We start from the raw sequence: 25,169 nt of genomic DNA on the forward strand, positions 1-25,169 counted from the left end.
TTAGTTGAGGCAACCCTTTGGTTTTATAGGCTTGTTTCAGTAAGTAATTATTCTGGTAATGCCAAGGCCTCCTTTATTGAGTCATAAATGCATCCTGGACAACTCAAAATAACAAGCAGGCCTTTTCCTTTGGGCCTAGCAGGCACACTGTTGGCTAGATGTGAGTTGGCTTGCCTGCCTCTGCAGGTTTCTCTTTCTCTCTGGAAAGCTCCTATGAAACCATGTGAAGCGGGGGAAAGAGGATCAGATAATTGGGATCTTTAAGATGGTTATTATGAAAAATGTTCTGGAACCAATTCAAATACCAATCAGAAACCACATTGTTCTACTAAATCACTTTCAGATGCCATATAAGACACAAAATACAATTATTTCCAGTTTAAAAATATAATGTTCCTTTAAAAAAACACAGCATTTTATTTTATTATTTTAAAAAAAAATCTGCCTTGGCTGGATTTCAGGCCCGTCACAGATGATGTACAGACAGGCTTTGTGCCTTTCCCTTTGGATTCGGGGCCTGTAGACCTCACTGTAATGTATTTTAAAGTTCCTTAAAATGGATGTGACAGCTGTTTTCTTTGTGTATTACTGAAATATACAGAGTTCAGAGGCTCCATGGCTACACTTTGGGCATGTATGTCATTACAGGAATGAAAAAAAGATGATGGCCAAATGCTTTATTAAAATCCCATTAGAAACGCCGGGAGAAATTTATAGCCCCAATGTCTTTTATCTGACAGGTATCAGTTTGGTGAGTTTTCTTTCTTGCCCTTTTCCCTCCCTCCCTCCCTCCCTCCTTCCCTCCCTCCCCCCTCCCTCCCTCCCTCTCTCCCTCCCTCCCTTCCTTCCTTCTCTCCTTCCTTCCTTCTCTCCTTCCCTCCCTTCCTCTCTCCTTCCATCCCTTCCTCTCTCCTTCCCTCTGTTCCTTCTTCCTTCCTCCCTCTTTTATTACCCTACAATTCCCTACTTGACCACAGAACATCTGAGTGTTGTATATACTGCTATAAAGGCAGTATTACCAGATTTCTGTCAATATTTGCTCCTCTTCCTTGTTTTGTACATTGGACACCTTGAGGTCCCTTTCCCAGATATTTTTCTCCAGCTGAGGATTCATTGAGCCCATGATGGTTTGAGCCATACTGTGATGAGGAATAAGGAGTTAACACACCATGTGATTTCAGGAATGATTTCTGTTACAGCAGTTCCCATGTGATCCATCAGGCTCTGAGCATGAATTTTAATGGGCTCAGAACCACTTCTCTTCCCTGAGGTCACTTGCTTTCAGAGTGAATCTTCCACAAACTGGTTGGAACCTGAAGAATTTGCTCTGTCAAGAGAGGTATGGATTTTTGCCTTCAGACCTCTAGGGCATGCTGTCACCCTCTGTGGAACAGTAGGGAAATACCAAATCATTACTTCATTAAATATAGAGTTACTTACGGATTAACATGGAAAAACTCAGACCATAAAGCTGCTACAAGGTCTGACAATAGGAGCAATAGGAACCTGGAGGTCTCATTCTGGTCTGGCTTTGCCACTTACAAGCCATGTGGTCATGGGCAAGTTGCTTTATCTCTGTAGGTTCAGTTCATTTAATGATAAAAGGAGGACTGGCTTTGAAATCTCTGATTTTGTGGAACTAACCCAATGGGAGCAGATGGGAAGATGAAATATTACTGTGAGATAGTGTCACCAAGGATACACAACAGGTTTTTTCCCCAAATGTTATTGGGGAAAAAAGAATAAATAACTCTATACTTCAGGGAACTCAGAGTCACTGATAACACCTCTATTCACTTATCTAATATTTTGTTCATCTCTATTTACCAGCCTAAAAGCCATTTAAGGCCAAGGATGGTGCCACTCACCTCTGTATCCTCACCTCTGTGCCTGAGTGTCATGTGTAGGAAAAAAAGCATAAACCTTAGGTGGTATGGAAAATGAGGAAAGGGGAGGAGAAGGAGAAATCCAAAAGATAGGTGGAAAACCATGGGAGCAAATCAAGGCAGGAAATCAGAGAAATCAAAGCCAGAGAGCATCTCAGGAAGAGCTGATGGCTACCAGCATTGAATACCACAGGTAGGCAAAAACATGCTACAGAAGGGTTGAACAAAAGGCCCTGCAGCTTGGGAATATCAGTGGTCAGGCTATGGAGACTAGAATAGTTCCTGTATTGTTACTTCACCTTGCAACTTAAAAAAAATATATATACAGGCTGCGCACAGTGGCTCACACCTATAATCGCAACACTTTGGGAGGCTGAAGCAGGAAGACTGTTTGGGCCCAGGAGCTTGAGACCAGCCTAGACAACATGGTAAAACCCTGTCTCTACAAGAAATACAAAAAAAATTAGCTGGGGGTGCTGGAGCATGCCTGTATTCCCAGCTATTAGTGGGGCTGAGGTGGGAGAATCACTTGAGTCTGGGAGGTCAAAGCTGTAGTGAGCCGTGATCACACCACTGCACTGCAGCCTGGGTGACAGAGGGAGACCCTGTTTCAAAAAACGTAATCTACGTATATATACAGAAATAGGTTTTTATGTTTTCATTTTTATAAATTGAGAAATTTTATACATATATTTCTCTATATCTTGCTTTTTTACTTTTCAAATGCTGTGAAATTCCTCCAGATCATTTAGGAGAGATCTAAACTCTCTAAGTCAGTATTTTCTAAAGCAGTATTTGAAAAAAATTTGTATATATTCAAGATGTATAACATGATAATGTGTTATACATAAACATTGTGTAATGATTACCACAATCAAAGAGAACATCCATCATCACCCAGAGTTACCATTTGTATATGTGTGTGTGTGTGTGTGTGTGTGGTGTGCATAATAAGGACACTTAAAATCTGATCTTTTATCAAATTTCAAATAATCAAAAAGTAAAAGCATTATTATCTCTAGAAAACAGGGAGACAGCACTGTCACTTAAGGTTGAATAAATGAAATATTGAAGAAGTTAATTTCACCAAACATTACACAGTAATAGAAGGTAAGTGTCGTGAACCCAAAATATCTGAGAGAGGTCTCATTCAATTTAGAAAGTGTATTTTGCCAAGGTTAAGGATGTACCCATGACACAATTTCAGGAGGTCCTGACAACATATGCCCAGGATGGTTGGGGTACAGCTTGCTTTTATACATTTTAGAGAGACATGAGACATCAGTCAATATGTGTTAAGATTGGTTTGGTTGGGTAAGGCAGGACAACTTCAGGCGGGGGCTTCCAGGTCATAAATAGACAAGAGACAAAGGGAGCATTCTTTTGAGTCCTTAATCAGCCTTCCACCGAATACACAGTTGAGTCTGGCTGTGTGAATCTGCATTTTTACATAAACAATAGGGCAGAGGAAGTAATCAGATATGTATTTGTCTCAGGTGAGCCTCAGAGGGATGACTTTGATTTCTTTCTGACCTTTGTCCACAAGGAATTTCCTTGCTGGCAAATTGCGAGGGAGATATGTAGCTTTTTATCTTTGTAGCTATCTTATTAGAAATAAAAAGGGAGGCAGGTTTGCCTGACATATTTCCTAGCTTGACTTTTCCCCTGGCTTAGTGACTTTGGGGTCTTGAGATTTATTTTCCTTTCACAGTGTCAAATCTATACTTCTGATGTGTCTTTTAGTTCCCACTCCCTTTAGACTATATTACACACTTCTTACTGACATGAACGGGGCTGTTTACTGAACAGGGGCAGAATGGTCCAGTAATTGGCTAAGAGTACGTCAAGATCCAGCAGATTGATGTACATACCATCATAGGCTTACTTCCCACGACATCCTTGAATGAAATAAAAGGAAGCATTCAAACTACTTGGTAATAAAGAATTGGAAAAAATAGCAGATTAGAATAAGTAGCCAATGACAAATGGGAAATATGAATACTTGATGACCATTATGTTCAAATGACGATCTCAGCAGAACATTCTGTATCTACAGAAAGGATTGGCTTAAGTAAAGCTATTATGATGGGATTAAATGCTAAGTTCAAATTAGAGACCAACTCCAAAACAGAAAAAGCAAATGTTTTTAAGCAGTATCCTTTATATAATCTGGTATCAGTTTTGAGGAATAACAGAGTACATTCTGAGAAAAAAACAACTGGAAACACCTAGAGGGGAGGGAAACCATGAACTAGAAGTATGGGTTTCTGCATTAAAAATTGTATCAGATTCTTTTTTTGGATAATAGTTTATAACACTAGTGAGAACAAAGTGGAGTAGATGTTATTTATTAGAGTTTTTATGGAGTATGTGGTTCAGAAATTGCAAAATTATATTTTTAATTTGTTTTGAGCATTAATTCCACTTGGCAGAGATTAAAATATGTTGCAAAGACTGCTTGTAGAAGAACCAAGAAAGGAAGAAGCCAAGGTGTTAGAGTTTAGGAAGCAGTATGTTTTACATCTCTTTCTTATAAATATTTTCATTGCTTCTCTGAAAGAAAAATAAATTGGAACATTAATGAAATTGGCATGTAAGTCCTTAGTTTGAGAATGTTAGTGAACGCTAAAGAATGGGCAGAATTGAGAGATGAAATTATTTCTCTTCTTTCTCTGGATTTTAGGAGAGATGAGGAGGAGAAAAATCATTTATTTGTTTATTCATTCAGACATTTATTTCTCCATGGTCACATTGGTGCCATAATAAATGCGACACAAAGATGTAAAAAGAAAATAGTTACTCTTTATTATTTAAATTATCTTCATCTTAATTTTCTTATCTGTAAAATGGAGATTATAACCGCTAATCCTGAGAGTTATTGTGAGCATTAGATGTGATGATCTATGTAAAACAGCACAATGCTTAGTATATAGGAATGATATTAATAACAACAATTATTGAGCACTTAGTATGTGCTAGGTACTCTGTTCAATTTTTTGTATACATTAATTCATCTGATGCTGATAACAAGTTTATGGTGGATGGAATCATCTTAATCCCATTTTATGGTTGAAGAAACTGTTGTTTAGAGAGTTTAAGTAACTTGTCCAAGTTTGTAAGGAGTTTGGCTGAGGTTCAAACTCAGCCTGAGAGTCTGACTCCATTGCTCATACCTGGGAGCTATTATGGTTATTACTTTAACTACTAGGCTAAGCTGAAATTGCAGCAATAGGAATTTAAATTCAGATATAACGTTCTTAACTATAGAGATTATGGGAAAAATGGAATGGAAGTTTTTAAAGTATGAAAATCCTGAGAGACTTTTAAGCACATCCCAGACGTCAGCTGGGGTCCTGCTATCCCTTGGAGACTTAGGTCAATTTGGTTTAAAATTTCAATTTGGTACCAATACAAGTTTAGAGCTACTTCTACGATTTCTGTGAATTCTCAGTGGTGTCCTTCTTCAAGTTTTCTTTGTCTTAGATTCATCCTGCATCATCCAGACACAAATTCTACTTTCCCCAAATATGTCATTAGTTTAGTGGTTTTACTGAAGATCTGAGAGGTTATGGGAGAAGTAACATCACACACAATATTACTAATTTCCCGGCCTTATCTTCATTCTTCCTCATTTTACACAAGTGGAAATATGCTTGATAAACTTGCTGATTTCAACCACCTTGTAACCAGGACCCCAGGCAGGATTCTTCCTATTGGCAGGTAGGCTGATCATGCCACTGCAGGTGAGGAGACAAACCTCTTCTTCATCATCTAGGTATTCTTCTTAAACCTTGAATTTTCTTTCCATTAACAAAAGAAAAATAAAACCAGAATCATCAAAGCTAATGTAAGTCAATCCTTCACTTAAAATCCTCTTGAAAGGCCAAGAGGTCAAAACTAGAAACAGTAAGATTACATTAAAAGTTAGAAATGTTAGTCGGTCTTGGCAGTGAACCTGTAATCCCAGCTACCTGGAGGCTGAGGAAGAGAATTGCATGGACCCAGGAGGTGGAGGTTGCAGTGAACCAAGATCGCGACACTGCACTCCAGCCTGGGCAACAAGAGCAAGACTCCATCTCAAAAAAAAAAAGAAAAAAGTCAGAAATGTTTCCAAAGCATTCATTTGTATGGACCACATGGAGGGGGGATTCCTTGCCATCTGATTTCCAGTTGGGTTGGGCCAAAGGGAATCCTTGGCAGGAGATTGGAAAGAGAGAAGAGAATGAGGTCAAGTTGTTTATTTACCTTGGTCTCCTTTTTGGACACTAAGGGATCATGAGGCCAGAAGGCCAGTCAGTCAACTCCAGGGAGAAAATTGGCAGAAGCATCTTTGCAATGCTTTATGCTCCTGTGGATACATAAGCACATGTCAGTATAGCCAACTAAATACATAGCTTCCCTTAGTCTTGACACATGCAAAACTTTTTTTTTTTTTTTTTTAATTCATGTTGAAAGGAATGTTAGAAACTAGTTTCTTCTTACACGGGAATTGTCTTTATAATAGGTCCTCTTGCCTGCGGGCAATCTGTATAAAAGCAGTTTGGTACAGAGAGATCTGGGTTCCAATTCAGGCTTGGTATCTACTGATTTAATGAAAGGAAGGTTTACAATAGTCAAATCATGTATTTACCAGTACAATTCATCATTTAACATATAATTATTGAGTATCTAGTTGTATCAGGCCCTGTGCTAGGCACTGAGAAAACAGCAGTGAACGACAAACTCCCTGCTTTCAGGGTGCTTACATTTCAGTGGGAACAAAAAATCTGTAATATTCTAAGAGAAAATATACGGCAGGGCAAGAGGACAAAGCATTATAGGGGAGGGGCCGTGAGATAAGGTGACATGTGAACAGAGATCTAAATAGAATAAGGAGGGAGCTGTGGAAATTTAGGGGAAGAGTGTCTTAGGCAGAGGAAGCCACCAGTTCAAAAGCTGTGAGACTAGGGTGTGCTTGGTGTGTTTCAGGAACAGAGCAGAAGCCAGAATGGTGGCTGGAGCTGACTGAGGCAGAAATGGGTCAAAGATGAGATCAGAGAAGTAACCTTACTTTCCTTTTCTAGCAAATTCACCTAATTTTCCTTTCTCTACTGGATTGTTTTGAGGTCTTAAAGTTTGAGGGCAGTGTTTATAAAGTAACTAATAGAATATTCCTCCTGTTCCTCCTGTGATAAATCCTGATGGTTCTGACATGGGGTAGAATTCACACCTTGTTTCTACATTTCTCTAGATTCCTTTCCCATCCTTGTAATAGGCCCAGCAAAAATTCATGTTGTTCAAAAAGACTAAGGAATACTTTATTTTTAAGTCACAGCCTGATTTCTAATCAAGTGAATTTTTTTTGGCATGATTAGAAGTGAATTTCTTCAGCTCCAAATTAATTTCCAGGCTTTCTTTGTTTATTCCATTATGATTTATGTGGCCACGCATGCTTTCTGTAACCTTCCATTATTTCTCTGGATCCATGTTTTGGCTAGGGCAGTCAGTCCTACCCACCATAATATAAAGAACTCTTACAGATTTTTAAGGAAGTTTTTCACTTATTGAAAGTAATAAAAGTATTAATTTCCTTTTCAGATTATTTAAATGGATCATAAAACAGCCTCATTTACTGAGCCTACATTTCCTTGTGTCCTAAATAACCAAGAGAGGGTGTATGGTCTAGGCCACTAAAGCATTTATGCACACTGGTGGTCTGAAAGGTTTAATGTCTCTTCCTGAAGTGATTAATTTAAAGCAGGGCAAGACTGGCTCAGCATTATTATTTCATCTTAAGTGCATCTGGAAATCCAGAGTGAGCCATTATTTAACTCTTGAAGAAAAAGAAATGCATGTTCATAATTCTTACCTATTACTAAAGCAATTCCTCAATTGCTCCTCATACCTAGGAGGCAAAGCTCGTATCACCTTGAACAGGAGACAGGAAGTGGCAGAGTCATTTCTGTCTATTGATGAGGCAGGGACTTAGGGAGCAGAGTAATTGGAGTTTAGTGAGGCATGAGGCTTCTATACTTTTATAAATTGAGCAAAAAACTGAGAATTTATTTATAGAAAAAATAAATCCCAAGAATTAACAACTAAAACAGTTCACCAATTTTATAAACATTACAAAATCAAGAAAAATACATAATATTTTAAATTGATTAACTCCCTAACTTACTACTATGCATTCTTTTTACATTTTTGACTGCATACTCTTTGATGAGACTTTCTTACTAATAAGAGTCTGTAATATTTTATACAGAGAGTATATAAAGATATCTTAGTCTTTCCTTTAGCACAGTTGATTGAAATTTACTTTTATTACTCATAGTTTAGATGACCATAACTATGGCTTACTACAGAGACATATTTGCTGTTTTTTGTACTGCTCCCAGTTTGTGGTCTATCAATATAAGAATTTTGACAGTCCTGATTCTTTTGTTTTAATAGCAGGATTTATTTGCTATATACATTGAAATAATTTAAATGATTGAGCATTTTCAAATATTAAGAACTTTTGAAGTAAATCATGAACTGATGTTAGGAACAATTTTAAGTGTGTCACATTTGTCAGTATGAATTAACCTAGTGCCTTTTGTTTGAGGGGCTTCTCCATATTTTCTTCTCTTGTTTGTGAGAGTCTGCGACATTTCACAATTAATGTGGCCTCCTGTGTAAGCATAAATTAGGAGAGGCCACCAAAGCTGAGATTAATAGCTTAAGTTATTTTCACTAAATTTAAGTAGATTGATTAAATTATTCCACAATGTAAACATGTATCAAAACATCACAATGTACCCCCTAAATAGATGCAATTATTATTTGCCAGTTAAAAAGTTTTAAAAAGACATTTACTTTGTGAAGAGCAAAAAATATTTGGCAACAGTAATCAAATGAAGTTTATATATCATAGTCAAAATATAATTGTATCAGAATTCCTGATGATTAAAGTACATCTAAAAAGAGCCCCTCCCACTGTGCTCCTACCCACTACCAAGGCCTCAAAGAGGTCTCTCTAATTATTCCCACTCTCACTTCTGGCTGTACTCTTACTTCTTACTATGCTGGGGTAAAATGTTTCTAGACTATTTTTAAGAACTATATTGAGCAGCTTCTTCAAACAGGTGTACTTACTCCTGGGAGCACATAAAACCTTTCAGAAGACATGCAAACACAAACCGTTCTAAGGAAATCGATTTCCAGATACTTAGCTTCCACATCCACTCTTTCCTGAAAGTAGTCTGCCTAGGTGCCTCCCATGAACTCTTCATGGCCCTTTCCTTCCCATTCACTTTGTCATCCCTGTTGGAGCTATGCATTGTCTTGCGATGTAATAATCTCTGGGATGTCAAACAAAGGAACAATTTGAAATATTTGTGTCACCTCATTTAATCAAAGCACCATAAACCCTGACCACGTATGAGAACAAAGCAGGCAACCAGGATGATTACTCCCAAATCATTGACAAAAGGAGAGAGAAGTACAGAGATACAGTGGGTTGCCAAAAAGTTGCACGGCCAGTTTGACAACTGTTATTGCCTTCAGGTTGACAAACTGCAAAGCAGCATTGCTGTGTGTGGGTGGGGAGGGAGGAGGAATTGCATGAGTAAGAATGAGATGAGCAATAGTTAGGTGGGGTGGAACTATAATCTTAACAGTTATTGGAGGTTCTGATGTATTTATCAAACTAAAAGATGATCTAAAAGCCATACAATCAGACTTACATTAGGGCAGTCTGTGATAAGCCAAAGTTAATAAAGTTAATATAGTGTGTTGTTTTTGAAAATACAGCATGATAATTAATAGCAACTCCTTTTTTTATACTTGCTTGGTTAACAGGAGGAAATGTAGATAAAGTAAATACTTTTGAGCAATCTTAAAAACCAGGAGATGTTTAATATTTATTTAGAAATCCCCAACATTTTATAAATCATTGTTTTGGCTGCTGGGACAAACTCAGAATATGGAACGCGCAGAAACCTTTCAATTACACCAAGGCTTTCCAGTTAATTGCTACTGCACTGAAGAACAGTCTTCACAACTATACCTAGAACTTATGAGGCCAGGAAGGCAAGGCATTGGTGTGTGTTTTGATTATAGTTAAACTTATCTGGATTTAAAAGGCATTAACTATCTTCTGATTTCTTCCTTTTTCTTCAATTGTACAAGAGTGTTTCAATTGGATATTGCAACTGAAGACATTCACTCTGCATTGATCACCTATGGAGTGATCAACTTTCAACCCTTTGAAGTTTCCTAAATGTAAGCCTTCTTCTTAAATATCCTTAAAGCAGCATTTTTAAGCCTGTAAAGATCCAAGAGCCCAAGAATCCCTTCCTGAAGTACTTTGGGCTTCAGTCATCCAGTTTCACTCTTCCCATTGTTCAGTTACCCAGATAACAATTAACCAGATCCTGGTTTTTCTCTCATGCCTTGTGGCTAAAGTCATGTTTACCCAAATTGATAAAAATGAAAATGAAAATGAAAATTGTTTATGCAGAAATTCATTCTGGTACTACAACTGTCCTTTCCATCACAGTTTTAGAAGCTTGACCATGATATGCAAATTGCATTCTGAGGATGACTAACTAGTCATAGTTGAAGGGTTTGGATAACAAAATAGCAGAATAGGACAGGGCCAGGTAATAGTCCTCATCCAAATTTTACTCCAAGGAACACCAGCACTATTATCAACTCCCACTGCAGTTACATTAAGGTGCGTTTTCCAGAAGGAGTGAACATTCAGACATAGTAAATTTATAGGATCAGCTTCCAAAAGTGGCATGTGTTTCTCCTGGATTATTCTACTCAGAATTGTAATTAGAAACAACGCTGATTAACCCCAGAACACAGTTTCTGGGAGAATCTTCTATTATCCTGACTAATTTCATGAACTTAGAGAAAACAGAAGAAGCTTATAATTAATTATGGCCAATTCTGCAAAGCTAAACCTCTGACAAGCTGTATCTATAAAAAGATATGAGACTGACTTTATTTTTTCTTTTCTGGAAGGAAAGAGGCACTCTGAATTCAAAGGCTGTTTGAAGGAACTGACTGCTTCAGCACTGCCTTGTAGATATAGTCCATTCAAATAAAAGACAATAAATATCTGACTGAATTTTGTCAGCACGTTAAGACATTTATTATAAATGATTTTTAAGATTTAAGAAGAAAATAATGGCCACAGTTCTTCAGAAAACATGCGTACGAATGTGACAAAACACTGTGGTGTTGCAAACTCAAGATAAAATGGAGTGAATGAGAAAACAAATTTCCCCACAGTTAAGTTGTATCACAATGTTTATTTATCTTGAATTCACCCATCTTTATCCCATTTCTACCAGTGCTGCTCTGGCCAAGGCACCTTGCTGAAATCTCCACCTCCACTTGTGCACCCTGCCAAGCCACTCTCTACACAGCTGCCAGAGTGATTACAAAAATAACACGGGATTATGCTACCCCTGCTTATCTAAAATTTGTCAAAATGTCCATTGCATTGCACTTTGAATAAAATACAGATTCCTCTCAGATCTCATTTCTTATCATGTCTTTGTCAATCATTATGTTCCAGCCTCACTGACCTTCTTTCTGTTCCTATAAAATATTCCTGCCTCAAGGCCATAGGTCTACGACCCGCAGTTCTCTTTTTCCCATATGTGACCAAGCTCTCTCTTAGCCAGCAGGGCTCATTTAAGCTCTTTCCATTCTTTCTAGGCATCTTATCAAAATCAACCTGTGTATTATTCATTTATCACATAATCTTGTTTTATTTTCCTCATAGCACTCTCACTTCCTGAAATTATCTTTGTTTGTATGTTTAATGCCCTTCTTTTCCACTAGAATGGAAACTCAAAGATCAAGAAACTTGTCTGGCCTTTTCACTGTTAAATTGCCAGGATTTTGAACAGTGCCTAACATACAGTAAGGGCTCAACAAATAAATAAATGTTCAGCTCCCTTGGCTGTCTCTGCAGTGATCAAGAATATTTTGGTGTCTCTCAAAAGAAGCATATGCTTACAGTAATCTCTGTAGTTCTTGGGTTTGAGTTGTGGAATTACGTGTAGGTGAAACAAAATTATAATGAAAACCTTGTTTTTAAACCCTTTTGAGTAGAGTCTCATAGAACCTCATTTTATAGACAAGTAGGGTCAGGGATTTGGGAAGTGGGGAATTAAATTAGTATTTTTGAATGCTTATTATGTTTTAGACACTGTGATAGGCATTTGATATATGTAAAGGCAATGTTCAGTCTTCTAAATTGAATTCCATATGACTTAGACTATTCAGGGGGATGGGCTTGTGATCAAGACTGTATGAAGTCAGGGATAGCTAGATAGAATTAGGGATAGCAAAGGGACAGGTAGTAAGATTATGGGTGGTATGATATTGTAGAAAAAGTGTGAGCTTCAAATCAGGTCTGAGCTCAAATCCTAATCTGCCACTTTTACTAGCTGTGTGACCTTGCGTAAGGTACTTACAACTTTAGTGTGGCTCATTTTTCTTATTTATAAGAATAGAGAGCAAACAGCATTTACAAATGATTAATTCACAGTGTTGTGAAGATTTAATGACATAATATTTAAATATGTAAAATAACTAGGCCTATTGCCTTTCACATAATAGATGCTTAATAAGTGATAAGTTATTATGATATACATTATTAATTATCTACCCAATTGCTATACTTCCTTTTTTCTTGACAATGGAGCCTTAATTTTGTTCAGAGTAGTAATATCTAGTCCAAATGATGGGTCATGTTTGATGTAAGACAATCATAAGCAACCTGTTTCCCACTTTCCCTGCTTCCTCTGCAACCATAGGTGGTCATGTGATCCAATTCCAGATGACAAAACTAATAGGAAATCCACTGTGTGTGTGTGTGGTGTGTGTGTGTGTGTGTGTACATTCATGTGTGTGCATGCACCTAAGTGAGGGGAGAGGAGCGTCTGGAGAAGTTTTTCTTTTCTTAAAAAGCAAAATCTTTTAATAATAAAATTTAGCACTTGAGCTACATTTATTTTTGAATGGTTTTTAAATTAATATTATTATTTTGAGTCTGGATTTTCTTCTGTCACCCATCTGTAGTGCAGAGGCATGATCACAGTTCACTGCAGCCTCCATCTTCCTGGCTCAAGTGATGTTCCCATCTCAGCCTCCCAAGTAGCTGGGACTATAGGCATGCACCACCATGCCTGGCTACTTTTTCTATTTTTTGTAGAGATGGGGTCTCACTATGTTGCCCAGGCTTGTCTTGAACTCCTGGGCTCAAGCAATCCTCCCTCCTTGGCCTCCCAGTGTTGGCATGAGACAGTACAGGCATGAGACACCACACCCAGAAAATTATTATTTTTAATTGACTAGTAATAATTGTACATATTTAGGAGTACAGAGTGATATTTTGATACATGTATACAATGTGTAGTGAACAAATCAGGGTCATTAGCATATCTATTATCTCAAACATTTATCATTTTTGTTTTGTATTGGGAACATTCAAGATCTTCTCTTCTAGCTATTTGAAAATATACAATAAATATTGTTAACTATAGTTATCCTACAGGGCTATGGAACACTAGAACTTATTCCTCCCATCTAGCTGTAATTTTGTATCCATTAACTGTCCTCTTCCTGTCCTCCGCTCCCCACTACCTTGCCAGTCTTTTAGTAACCACAATTCTACTCTTCTATGAACTCAAGGTTTTTAGCTCCCACATATGAGTGAGAACATGTAGTATATGTCTTTCTGTACATGACTTATTTCACTTAACATAATGTCTGGGTTTATCCATGTTGCCACAAATGACAGGATTTCTTTTTTTTTTTTTTTTTTTTTGGTGGCTGAATAGTATTCCATTTTGTATATACCACATTTTCTGTATCCATTTATCTGTTGATGGATGTATGTTGATTCCATACTTTGACTGTTGTGAACAGTGCTGCCATAAATACAAGGTATCTCTTTAATGTATTCATTTCTTTTCCTTTGGATAAATACCAGTAGTAGGATTGCTGGATCCTATGGTAGCTCTGTTTTTAGTTTTTTGAGGAACTGCCATACTGTTTTCCATAATGGCTGTACTAATTTACATTCTCACCAACAATGTATGAGCATTCTCCTTTCTTCCCATCCTTGCCAGCAAGACTGTTTGTCTTTTTCATAATAGCTATTCTGACTTCTGGGGAAGCTTTTGTATTTCTGATATTAAGACAGAAGTTGGTGATCCTGTTTATTATCCCTTTCCTGCTGACATGAATGTGGAAGCAATGGTTTGTGATCAAGGAGTCATCTTGCAACCTTGAGAGAAAGCTTTGCAATTTTTGAGCCACTGAAGCAATGCCAGGAGAAGCCACTTATTTGCAGACATCCCATGTTTACTTAAGCACTGTTAGGTTGCTGGCTACTGAAAGCATTTCCAACTGATGTAGGTGTGTGTTTATTTGTTTGAATGTGTGTGTGCTCACACATATGTAGGTGGGCAGAGCATTTAAATATAATGGCAGTGAGATATACATTACTTGCACCAAAATTACCTGCTTCAGTGTCACTTAAATTTTTACCAAGTAAAAGCAGGGATAATTGCCACTTTATTTAAGGTCACTTCACACATGACAGAGGTTAAGGATCTGTATTTTGAATTTCATGAATTAAATCTGATGCTCAGGATACCAGTCCCTCCAACATACTTGCTATATTTTATTGTGGAAAGGAATAGCATTTGTATTTATCAAAAGCCAAGTTTAAAAAGAAATTGGCTTTTCATTTTTGAAATGCAAAAACAAAATATATTCTATACATATTTTTGGACTTTGAGTAAAAAACAAACAACATAAAAAAAGCCATGTTAAAAAATCTTATTTTAGATTTTTACTATTTAAAGTGTGTATGAGAAAATGGCTTAAAATAAAACATACTTCAATTAAAATATTTTACTCTGTCATGTACTATATAAAACATATTTTGATATATAAAACATATTCTTAGAAGCCAGAATTCTAAAATAATACTATAATCAAATAGTTTTTAAAAGTTTATATTGAACCACAAAAGACCCTGAATAGAAAAGCAGTTTTGAGCAAAAAGAACAAACCGGGAGGCATCACATGTCCTGATTCCAAAATATACTACCAAGCTATAGTAACCAAAACAGAAAGATTCTGGCATAAAAACAGACACACAGACTAATGAAATTGAATGATGGACCCAGATATAAAATCACACATTTATAGCCACTGATTTTCAACAAAGGTGCCAAGAACACACAATAGGGGAAGGACAGTCTCTTCAAAAAATGGTGCTGGGAAATCTGGATATCCACATGTAGAAGAATGAAATTACACCTCTCTCTCTCACCATATAAAAAAACAACTCAAAATAGATTGAAGACTTAAATGTAAGACCTGAAACTATGAAACTATTAGGAGAAAACATAGGGGAAAAAGTCTATGGCATTGGTCTGGGCAATTCTCTTTTTTGGATATGACCCCCAAAACACTGACAACAAAAGTAAAAATAGACAAATGAGATTACCTCTAACTAAAAAGCTTCTGCACAGCAATGAAAACAGTCAATGGACTGAAGAAACAGCCTACAGAATAGAATAAAATACTTGCAAACTATACATCCAATAAGGGGTTAACAACTAAAATATGTAAGGAACTGAAGTTACTTATTAAGCAAGAAAATGAATAATCTGATTTAAAAATGGGCAAAGGACCTGAATAGACACTTCTCAAAATAAGACATACAAATGGCTGTCAGATATATGAACAAACACTCAACATCACTAATCATCAGGGAAATGCAAATTTAAACACAATAAGATATCACTTCACCCTTGTGAGAATGGCTATCAAAATGAAAAAAGATAACAAGTGTTTTCAAGGATGTAGAGAAAAGAGAACACTCACATACCATTGGTGGGAATGTATGAAAAATGGTATAGAGGTTCCTCGAAAAAAAAAAAAAAAAAAAAAAAACTACCATATGATCTAGCAATCCCATTACTGAATACGCATCTAAAGGAAATGAAATCAGCTTATTCACAATAGCCAAAACATAGGATCAATCTGAGTGTCCATCAACAGATAAATGGATAAAGAAAATGTGGTATATATTCACAAATGGAATATGACTCAGCCATAAAAAATGAATTCCTATCATTTGCAACAAGATAGAAGGACCTGGAGGATGCTATGTTAAGTGAAATAAGCCAGGCACAGAAAGATAAATACCACATAATCTCACTCATATGGAATCTAAAAAAGGAGCTCATAAAAGTAGAGAGTAGAATGGTAGTTACCAGGGGCAGGGGTGGTTGGAGGGTGGTAGGAAAATGTTGGTTAAAGGATACAGAATTTCAGTTAGGTAGGAGGAATAAGTTTAAGAGACAACAAGGTGACCATAGTTAACAATATGTTGTTTTCTTGAAAAATGCTACAAGAGTGGATATAAAATGTTCTCACCACAAACATGATAGCTGTTTGAGGTAATGTATATGTTAATTAGCTAAACTTAGTCATTCAACTATGTATATATAGTTCAAAAGTCATGTTGTACGTGATAAATATAGTCATGTTCCACATAATGATGTTTCAGCCAATGACAGACCACATAGATGATGGTCCCATAAGATTATAATACTTTACCTTTTCCATGTTTAGATATGTTTAGATACACAAATACCATGTGTTATAATTGCCTACAGTATTCAGTTCAGTAACATGCTGTTCAGGTTTGTAGCCTAGGAGCAATAGGCTACCCCCAATAGCTCAGGTGTGTAGTAGGCTCTACCATTTAGGTTTATGTAAGTACACGCTATGATGTTGATACAATCACAAAATTGCCTAAAAACACATTTCTTAGACCTGTTAAGTGACACATGACAGTACATACAGTTTTATCTGTCAATTAAAACAAAACTAATTTCAGGTGCTTAGTTAATTTGCATAATAATAAATGACATTTACATACTATTGCCATGTGCCAGATATTGTTCTAAAACCTTAAGTCATTTAGTCTTATTAACTCTATGGGTTTGGTGTTATTATTACTGTCATCTCCACTTTATGACTGTGGGTCCTGATTTACAGAGACATTGAATAATAAGCTCCAGGAGAGGTAAAATTTGAACCAGCGGCATCTGACTCCAGCATCTGCCCTCTCATTCACTGTGCTCTGTGGCCTCCCAAGTTATATCACTCATTATATTTCATGTGAGTTACAGTACTTGTATAATGTGTGGTGAGCTACATTTCTTAACACATTTACTGTTTGTTCTTTCATCTGAGTGTCTGAAGATATCTTTCTGCTTATTATCCCATACAGGTTGGAATAAATGGGCTTACCAACCACCCTTACCCTCTTCCTCCCAGTAAGCTAACAAATTGGGAGATTGATCACTAGTACCATATGCACTCAAACAATTAGAACAAAACTCCCTCTGAAGCAAATCCCAAACCAAAATTCTTATCTGCCTCAAGAATCAACAGTCAAGACTAATAACCTCCATTTTGTAAATGGAACAAAAGTTTCAAAAAAGATATGGAACAGAGTACTCCTTTATTTGTGCCATGATTAGGCCAACTCTGAGGTGAAGAAAAGAAATAGAGAAAAGCAAAAGTTAGAAGTATTTAATGAAAGAAAGCAGAGAAGTATGAGAATAAAATGTGGAAGAGGAGCAGGAGATTCAGAGATGAACAAGAAAGTTGAGGAGCTTGGGTCTGGTGGGTGGAACAGGTATTTGAAGAGTGCTGGAAAATTAAAAAGTGTGCTTCGACCAGTCTCTCATAGAAACTACAGTTTTAAAGGAAGCTGCCCAGAACTGCCTCTCTGCTTGGATGCTCCTTAGGCATCTAGGAAATAAACAATTAAGCCCAGCTCTGGCCACATCCTTTTTCTCCTGGCATTTGTAGCCTCCTTCCATTCTCCAAACCTTTGATATTATTCCTTAAATTAATCACTTGTTTTCTCTGTGCAGTGTCCCATCCCTGCCTCTGTAATTCTCTCTGTTGTGAACAGCTCTCCATTATGCATTTATCCTGGACCAGACCATGCCCAGGAAGCCACTTTTCCAGCTATAGGGAAACCACAAGAAAGCTCCAAAAATGGAAGTCCCAGCTTGCTCTCCACAATTATGTCATTTTTCTCTCCCTCTTACTTTCAAGTTTTTCTTTTAGTTTTGTATGTGGAATTGGGCTAACAGGAGAACCAGATTGCTAGTACTAACTTTGGGGAAAGCTCCATAAAGGAGTTGCTGTGAAATCTCACTCTCCTGTTATGTAGCCTGACTATTGCCACTTCATCTTCTTTTCACTCCTTAGTGTCTTGGCTTCTTCCCCTACTACTCTACTAAGTCTGATCCCACAAAAGTTTCTAATAACCTCCCAGTTCATGACTCAAATAGAAGCTGTTCAGTCCTTTTTTAAAAATGAATACTGTTTTACAACATTTTTTTGACATTTTTTCTTCCATCTGCAAACCCTTGATGCATGTCTCCCTCTCTGATTGTTCCTTCTAATTTTTTCCCAGTGGTCCCTTTTTCTCTGTCTCATCCTTACATTATGACATCCCCAGAGTTTTGGTTCTGTCCACTCCTTCCCTTTCTTATCCTCCCCCTTTTTTTATTGGTTGATTGTGTTGTCCCTCTATCTCCCCACACCCACCACCCAAAATGTTGAAGGCCTAATCCCTGGTACCTCACAATATGACCCTGTTTGGAAATAGGGTCACTGCAGCTGTAATTAGCTAAGTTAACGTGAGGTCATACTGGAGTAAGGTGAGCCCTAAATCTGATATGACTGGTGTCCTTAAAAGACAAGGAAAATGTAGATGTAGACACATACAGAGAGAGGTCAGTCATGTGAAGACAGAGACAGACACTGGAGTTATGCTGCCACACACCAAAGAACAACTAGGGCTACCAGAAGCTGGAAGAGGCAAGGAGATTTTCTCTACTAGAGGCTTTGGAGGGACCACAGCCCTAACAACACCTTGTTTTCAGACTTCTAGGCTCCAGAACTGTGAAACAATATATTTCTGTTGTTTTAATCCCGGTTTGTGGTACTTTGTTTTAGCAGCACTAGGAAACTTACAGGCCTCTCCTCCCTTCCGCTCATTCCTTCCCCTTCCCTCTCCACTCCTTCCCTCCCTTGATTTTCCTTCTCTTCCCTTCTAGTCCTTTTCTCTTTCCTTCTCTATTCTCTAGATAACCATAACATCTACTCCCATGACTTCCATTACCATAGATACCCCAATAGCTCTCAAATCTCCTAAACTCCAAAGCCAAATTTATTGTTTTCCATTTATCTTCTTTATCTGAGTGTCCTGCCAGCATTTGAAATACAGCACATCCAAAACAGAACTCAAACTTGCTTTTCCATCTATATGCTCTGGCAGATGATGTTTTCCTATGATGACTGCCACAATATATGGCTCATCCTTTTTGTAGTGTGCCCTTGTAACTCCTCCCACTGAGAGCTAGGGGTATGTGTCCTCTCCATGGACCTGGGTGGACCTTTGTGTCACCCATCTGCAAACCCTTGATGCATGTCTGGAGTCACAAATGAATTCATGTAACTTCCAAGCTTAGGTCATAAAATTTCCATTCACTTCCACCTGGTTCTCTTGGCACGCTTGCTATTGAAATCCAGCCACCATGCTATGAGAAAGCCTAGACTACAAGGAGAAGCCACATGTAGGTGCAATGGTCATCAGTTCTAGGTAAAGCCCCAGTTGAAAGCCAATATGAACGTCCAGGCATATGAGTGAGGAAGCCTGGAGATGACTCCAGCTTCAGCCACCATGTGATTGCAGCACATGAAAGATTCCAAGCAAGACACATGTAGCCAAGCACAATCAACTTTCAAACCATAAGAGATGATAATAAAATGATTGTGTTATTTTAAGTCACTAAATTTTGAGGTAAATCATTATGCAGCAATAAATAACTGGAGCTGTCTTCTATTTTGGTTAATGAAACATTTACCAAGTCACATATGTTTGTATTCTTTTTTTTTTTTTTTTTTTTTTTTTTTTTTTTTTTTTTTGAGACGGAGTCTCGCTCTGTCGCCCAGGCTAGAGTGCAGTGGCCGGATCTCAGCTCACTGCAAGCTCCACCTCCCGGGTTCACGCCATTCTCCTGCCTCAGCCTCCCGAGTAGCTGGGACTACAGGCACCCACCACCTCGCCCGGCTAGTTTTTTATATTTTTTAGTAGAGACGGGGTTTCACCGTGTTAGCCAGGATGGTCTCGATCTCCTGACCTTGTGATCCGCCCGTCTCGGCCTCCCAAAGTGCTGGGATTACAGGCTTGAGCCACCGCGCCCGGCCATATGTTTGTATTCTTAGTCATCTGTGACTCTTCCTTCGTACTCCACAAATTCAATCAATTCTCAAATTCCTACCAATTCTATCTCATAATTTTATGTTGAATATATCCCTTTCTTATATTCTCTGTTTCCCTACCTTTTGGAACCATTAAGATATGCATATAAAAGAGGATAAGAAATTAAACCGACTGTCCAGGCTTCAGTCTCTTCCTGCTCAAATCCATCCTCATGCTTATGTGAGAGTGATCTTTTAAAAATACACATCTGAACTGTGCTCCTTCCCTGCCTGCCGCCTTCTGTGTTAAAGGTAATAATGTATAAAAAGATACTCTTCATATGAGGTCCTCCATAATCTAGTTCCCCAAACTACTTTTCCAGCTTTGTCACTCTGCTTATACCCCATGCCCCCTCCTCATTTTGTCCCAGGTAAGTACCTTCCAGGCTCCTCTACCTTTGCTTTGCTTGTGTTCTTTTTCTTCATAAAATGCATTTATCGGCCGGGCGTGGTGGCTCACGCCTGTAATCCTAGCACTTTGGGAGGCCGAGGCAGGCGGATCATGAAGTCAGGAGATCGAGACCATCCTGGCAAACATGGTGAAACCCTGTCTCTACTAAAAATACAACAAATTAGCCAGGCGTGGTTGGGGGCGCCTGTAGTCCCAGCTACTCGGGAGGCTGAGGCAGGAGAATGGCGTGAACCCGGAAGGCCGAGCTTGCAGTGAGCCCAGTTTGTGCCACTGCACTCCAGACTTGGCGACAGAGCAAGACTCTGTCTGAAAATAAACAAATAAATGAATAATGCATTTATCCGCATTTGCTGTCCAATAAGCTCTTGCATATTCTTCAGGACCTATATTACATATCACTGCTTTGAAGAATTTCTCGGATCATTCCCTTGCTCCCCAGAAGTTACCTTCTTTTCTCTCCTATAATAAAACCTTGCAATACTTCTCTCATTTTATTAGAATTTTTCTGTCTAGGCATCTTTCCTAGACTGAGAAATTTACAGCACTAGGACCACTGAATCTAGATCCAGTGCTCAATATTGGTAATTTTAAGAACAATATACAATAAAAGTCACCATCATCCATCCATTATCTATCTATCCACCCATTCATTGTTCTATCCTTCTATACATTCAGCTATTTATTCATTCATTTATTTCCCTATCAAATATTACCTACCAGTGGGACTTGACTCTGAGGAAAGAGTGAGCATATCATCTTATTTTGGTTTAGAGAGTCTGAAAAGTAAAGCCTTGCCTTTGCCTAGACAGTGCATAGGAAATTTTGTGAACAACTTTTTTTATTTTTTGAGACGGATTCTCGCTCTTTCGCTCAGGCTGGAGTGCAGTGCCGCTGTCTGGGATCACTGCAAGCTCCGCCTCCCAGGTTCACGCCATTCTCCTGCCTCAGCCTCCTGAGTAACTGGGACTACAGGCGCCCACCACCGCGCCCGGCTAAGTTTTTGTAGTTTTAGTAGAGATGGGTTTCACCGTGTTAGCCAGGATGGTCTCCATCTCCTGACCTCGTGATCCACCTGCCTCGGCCTCCCAAAGTGCTGGGATTACAGGCGTGAGCCACCGCGCCCGTTCGTGAACAGCTTTAATAACAAAAAGCAAACATGTTTATGAAGCTAAACACTGCAAGAGCCACATTATGTATATCTTTACATTTAAGTCTGACAAGAATACTGGAAAGTAGATTTTATTGTGTAAATCGATACTCAGAGACTAAATATAGCTTGCCCAAGTTTACAGTTAGTAAACGGCATTGCTAGATTTGAATCTGAATCTATTTGATTGTAAAGTTCATTTTCTTTCCCCAGTAGGTCACACTTTATTTCTCTGTTTCGTGTCAGTGGCCATTTCCTTAGTAACTACTGCATTGTCACTCTTTCCAGATCATCCAGATGTTCGTCTACTGGAAATCTCAGTGGGGCACTTATTAGTCCTGACAGCCCTTCCACCTAGCTTCCCAAAGTTTAGTTTCCCCAGCTGTCTAGTGAGCAGTATCTTATTTCTCTTTCACTCAGTTATTTTGAGCAATTCAGGAATTGAGTTTTCATGATGCTGCATAGACAGCAATTAGTCAATTAGTTCAATTAGTCAAAGATGGATTTGGGAAATTCTAATTAGAGACAGTTTTGTGTTCAAATAAGGCATGTAGGGGAAAGTCATAGCTGAGTAAGTAAGGGTTGTGGGTGTGGCTGTGGCATCTGTATATGGGTCTTTGTGTCTGTGTGGGTGTGAGAATGCAAGCACATGTGGTGTCTGCAGAATGAGGCATCTGTAGCTTTGGTGGTTCTGCTGCAATTGGGCATTTGTATTGTCTGCCTGTCCATGTGTTCTTAGGTGCACATGTGGCTTCTCTGTGGGTGTGCCATCATGTCTGGATATGGGTTTCTCTGTGTGCATGTGGGAGTGCTAGAGGAAGAGCTAACATCTAAATAGCTTTTCCAGGCTTCCATCCAGGACCCAAGACTTCAAGCAAAAATGATGCCAGAAGCCTAAGTGAAATTTGTTGCTGATACCTTAAATGGGAGGCATGAAAGAGCCAGAATATGAAATGAAGAATCCATTATATACCCCTTTCCTCTTCTCTTCTTAGTCTTAAAAAACTTCTCCCCATTTCTACCTCATTTCTTATCTGTCCAGGTGAATTATTTTTCACTCAGCCTTTGTGTCATCAAACTAAATGATTATTTCTGTGTTTCCACCTCTAAACACATCTGTGTCTCTGCCACTGACAAGGAGGGAGAGCTGTGAGACCTGGAGAAGATTGGCAGGAAGTGTCCAGCCAGAGGGCACAGGAAGCCAATGATTATCCCGCCATATTGAATAATCAGCTTGACTATACGCCAGATGTGTTCTAACACAGTCCCACCCCTCCTCCAAAATGCTCAAGTGATAGGCTAACACTGTGAGAGAGGGGATAAAAGGTAAAATAACAGCTGGAATTATTATAGAGCATGAAACAGGTCAATCAGCTGTGTGAATTGTGAAACATGAATTCTATTTGTGCTGCATCAAATATTTGCAAAATAAGGGGAAAATCTATGAAAGCATCTAGAGAGAGCTCCAACTAATACCCAAAACAGACTTTGGCCCTCTCCAAACATTTTAACTAGTATCTGCTTTGACTGGTGACCCTGATACATACAAATGAAAAGTTCTTTATTTTTGCATTTCCATGACTTTGGAGTAACAAGAAGCGTAGATTTGCAACAAAATGAGAAGGGGGAGATTGATTCAACATGCCTGAGAGATTAATAGATTTTTGTTCTTCTGTTGAATGGCAGCAATGCAATGGGGACAGCAGTGAGATGCTTCCTCTTACATTGGAAATGGGGGAAGTTCGCCATCTGTGGGAGTAAGTATAGAGACTGTAAATATGTGGCTGAAGTGTTTGGGAACATACAAAACTCCAGTTAAGGTCACCTGGGTGTAATTTCAAGCAGGCAGTTCCAGAATGTGATTTTAATTTAATAATTGGAACCCAATTGTATTGTACTTTACATGGAGAAAAAATTGAGGACATGGAAGACAGTCAGTCTGGATAAATAGAAGAGGGAACTACAGTTGAGCAGCCTGGAGACTGGGAAGTAGGGCACACACAGACTCCACTCACTTCAGGGTATTGTGGGGCGGTGATCCTTCACCCACAGCACCACCTGTAGCATAAATATGAAACTTTGCTTAAGATCATATGTATTTCCATTTGTTTTAATTCTCTGCTTGCCAAATAGCATTTTTTTCTTTTCTGTTTTTTCTTTCTTTTTTTTGAGACGGAGTCTGGCTCGGTCGCCCAGGCTGTGGCATGATCTCGGCTCATTGCAAGCTCCGCCTCCTGAGTTTACGTCATTCTCCTGCCTCAGCCTCCGAGTAGCTGGGACTACAGGCGCCCACCACTACGCCCAGCTAATTTTTTGTATTTTTAGTAGAGATGGGGTTTCATCATGTTGGCCAGGATGGTCTTGATCTTTTTTTTTTTTTGAGGCGGAGTCTTACTCTGTCGCCCAGACTGGAGTGCAGTGGCGCGATCTCGGCTCACTGCAAGCTCCGCCTCCCGGGTTCACGCCATTTTCCTGCCTCAGTCTCCCGAGTAGCTGGGACACAGGCTCCTGCCACCACGTCCAGCTAATTTTTTGTATTTTTAGTAGAGATGGGGTTTCACCGTGTTAGCTTGGATGGTCTCGATCTCCTGACCTCGTGATCCACCCTCCTCGATCTCCCAAAGAACTGGGATTACAGGCATGAGCCACCACGCCTGGCCGTCAAATAGCAGTTTTTTAAAAAAAGGTCTCACTCTGTCACCTGGGCTGGAGTACAGCAGCATGATCATAGCTCACTGCAGCCTCAAACGCCCGGGTCAGGCAATCCTTCCACCTCAGCCACCCAAATACCTAGGACTACAGTTACATGCCACCATACCTGGCTTATTTATTTTAAAATTTTTTTGTAGAGACAGAATTTTGCTATGTTGTCCAGGCTGGTCTCAAACTCCAGGCCTCAAGCAATCCTCTCTCTTTGGCCTACCAGTGTGCTGGGATTATAGGCATGAGCCACTGCGCCCAGCCAGTCAGTAGCATTTTTATTATGAACTGTTCTGCTAATGAGAAGGTGGTACCCTGAATGGGGAAACATCATTATTCTATACTCTGGAAGGAATATGTCTCAAGATGGGTGGGAGGAGAAGCAGTCTAATTGAATTGTTAAACTTCAATCTCCTGTGAGTTTGAGACAGACTTCTCAGGACAGATGATGATGGAGATACATTGACAAGGTAAAGGCCAAATTTAGAATTGTATCACCTGTGAGGCCTGTTGGTGGACAGGAAGCTGGATCTCTTTTGGAAAGCATTCTATGAACCACATTGAATGCTTAATGGTGCTGGGACATTATTTAGAAATAATGCATACAGAATGAGATTTTTGTCCCTAACACTAAAAAGGACTCAGGCTTGGCTGACTTCTG

General features: G+C 38.7%; 2 long non-coding RNA genes across 3 annotated transcripts in view; one reads left to right on the top strand and one right to left on the bottom strand.

Annotated features, from left to right (window-relative positions):
* The window catches only part of LOC117075112, a 75,309-nt gene that overhangs the window by 43,781 nt on the left and 6,359 nt on the right, over positions 1–25,169 (top strand). The window contains exon 4 of one of the 2 annotated variants that reach the window (XR_004433853.1): positions 10,038–10,111. The exons of the other annotated variant lie outside the window; for it this stretch is intronic. This is a non-coding gene — a long non-coding RNA (uncharacterized LOC117075112). Of the gene's footprint in view, positions 1–10,037; positions 10,112–25,169 lie in introns of those variants that run through there. 2 annotated transcript variants of the gene reach the window in all.
* On the bottom strand, positions 5,441–7,843 carry LOC117075113. The gene is made up of 3 exons (XR_004433854.1): positions 7,735–7,843; positions 6,132–6,234; positions 5,441–5,686 (listed from the first exon to the last, which is right to left on the bottom strand). It is a non-coding gene; the product is annotated as an uncharacterized LOC117075113 (long non-coding RNA).

This window comes from Trachypithecus francoisi, unplaced genomic scaffold (genome assembly GCF_009764315.1).
Source record: "Trachypithecus francoisi isolate TF-2019V2 unplaced genomic scaffold, Tfra_2.0 Lachesis_group5, whole genome shotgun sequence".
NCBI lineage: Eukaryota > Metazoa > Chordata > Mammalia > Primates > Cercopithecidae > Trachypithecus > Trachypithecus francoisi.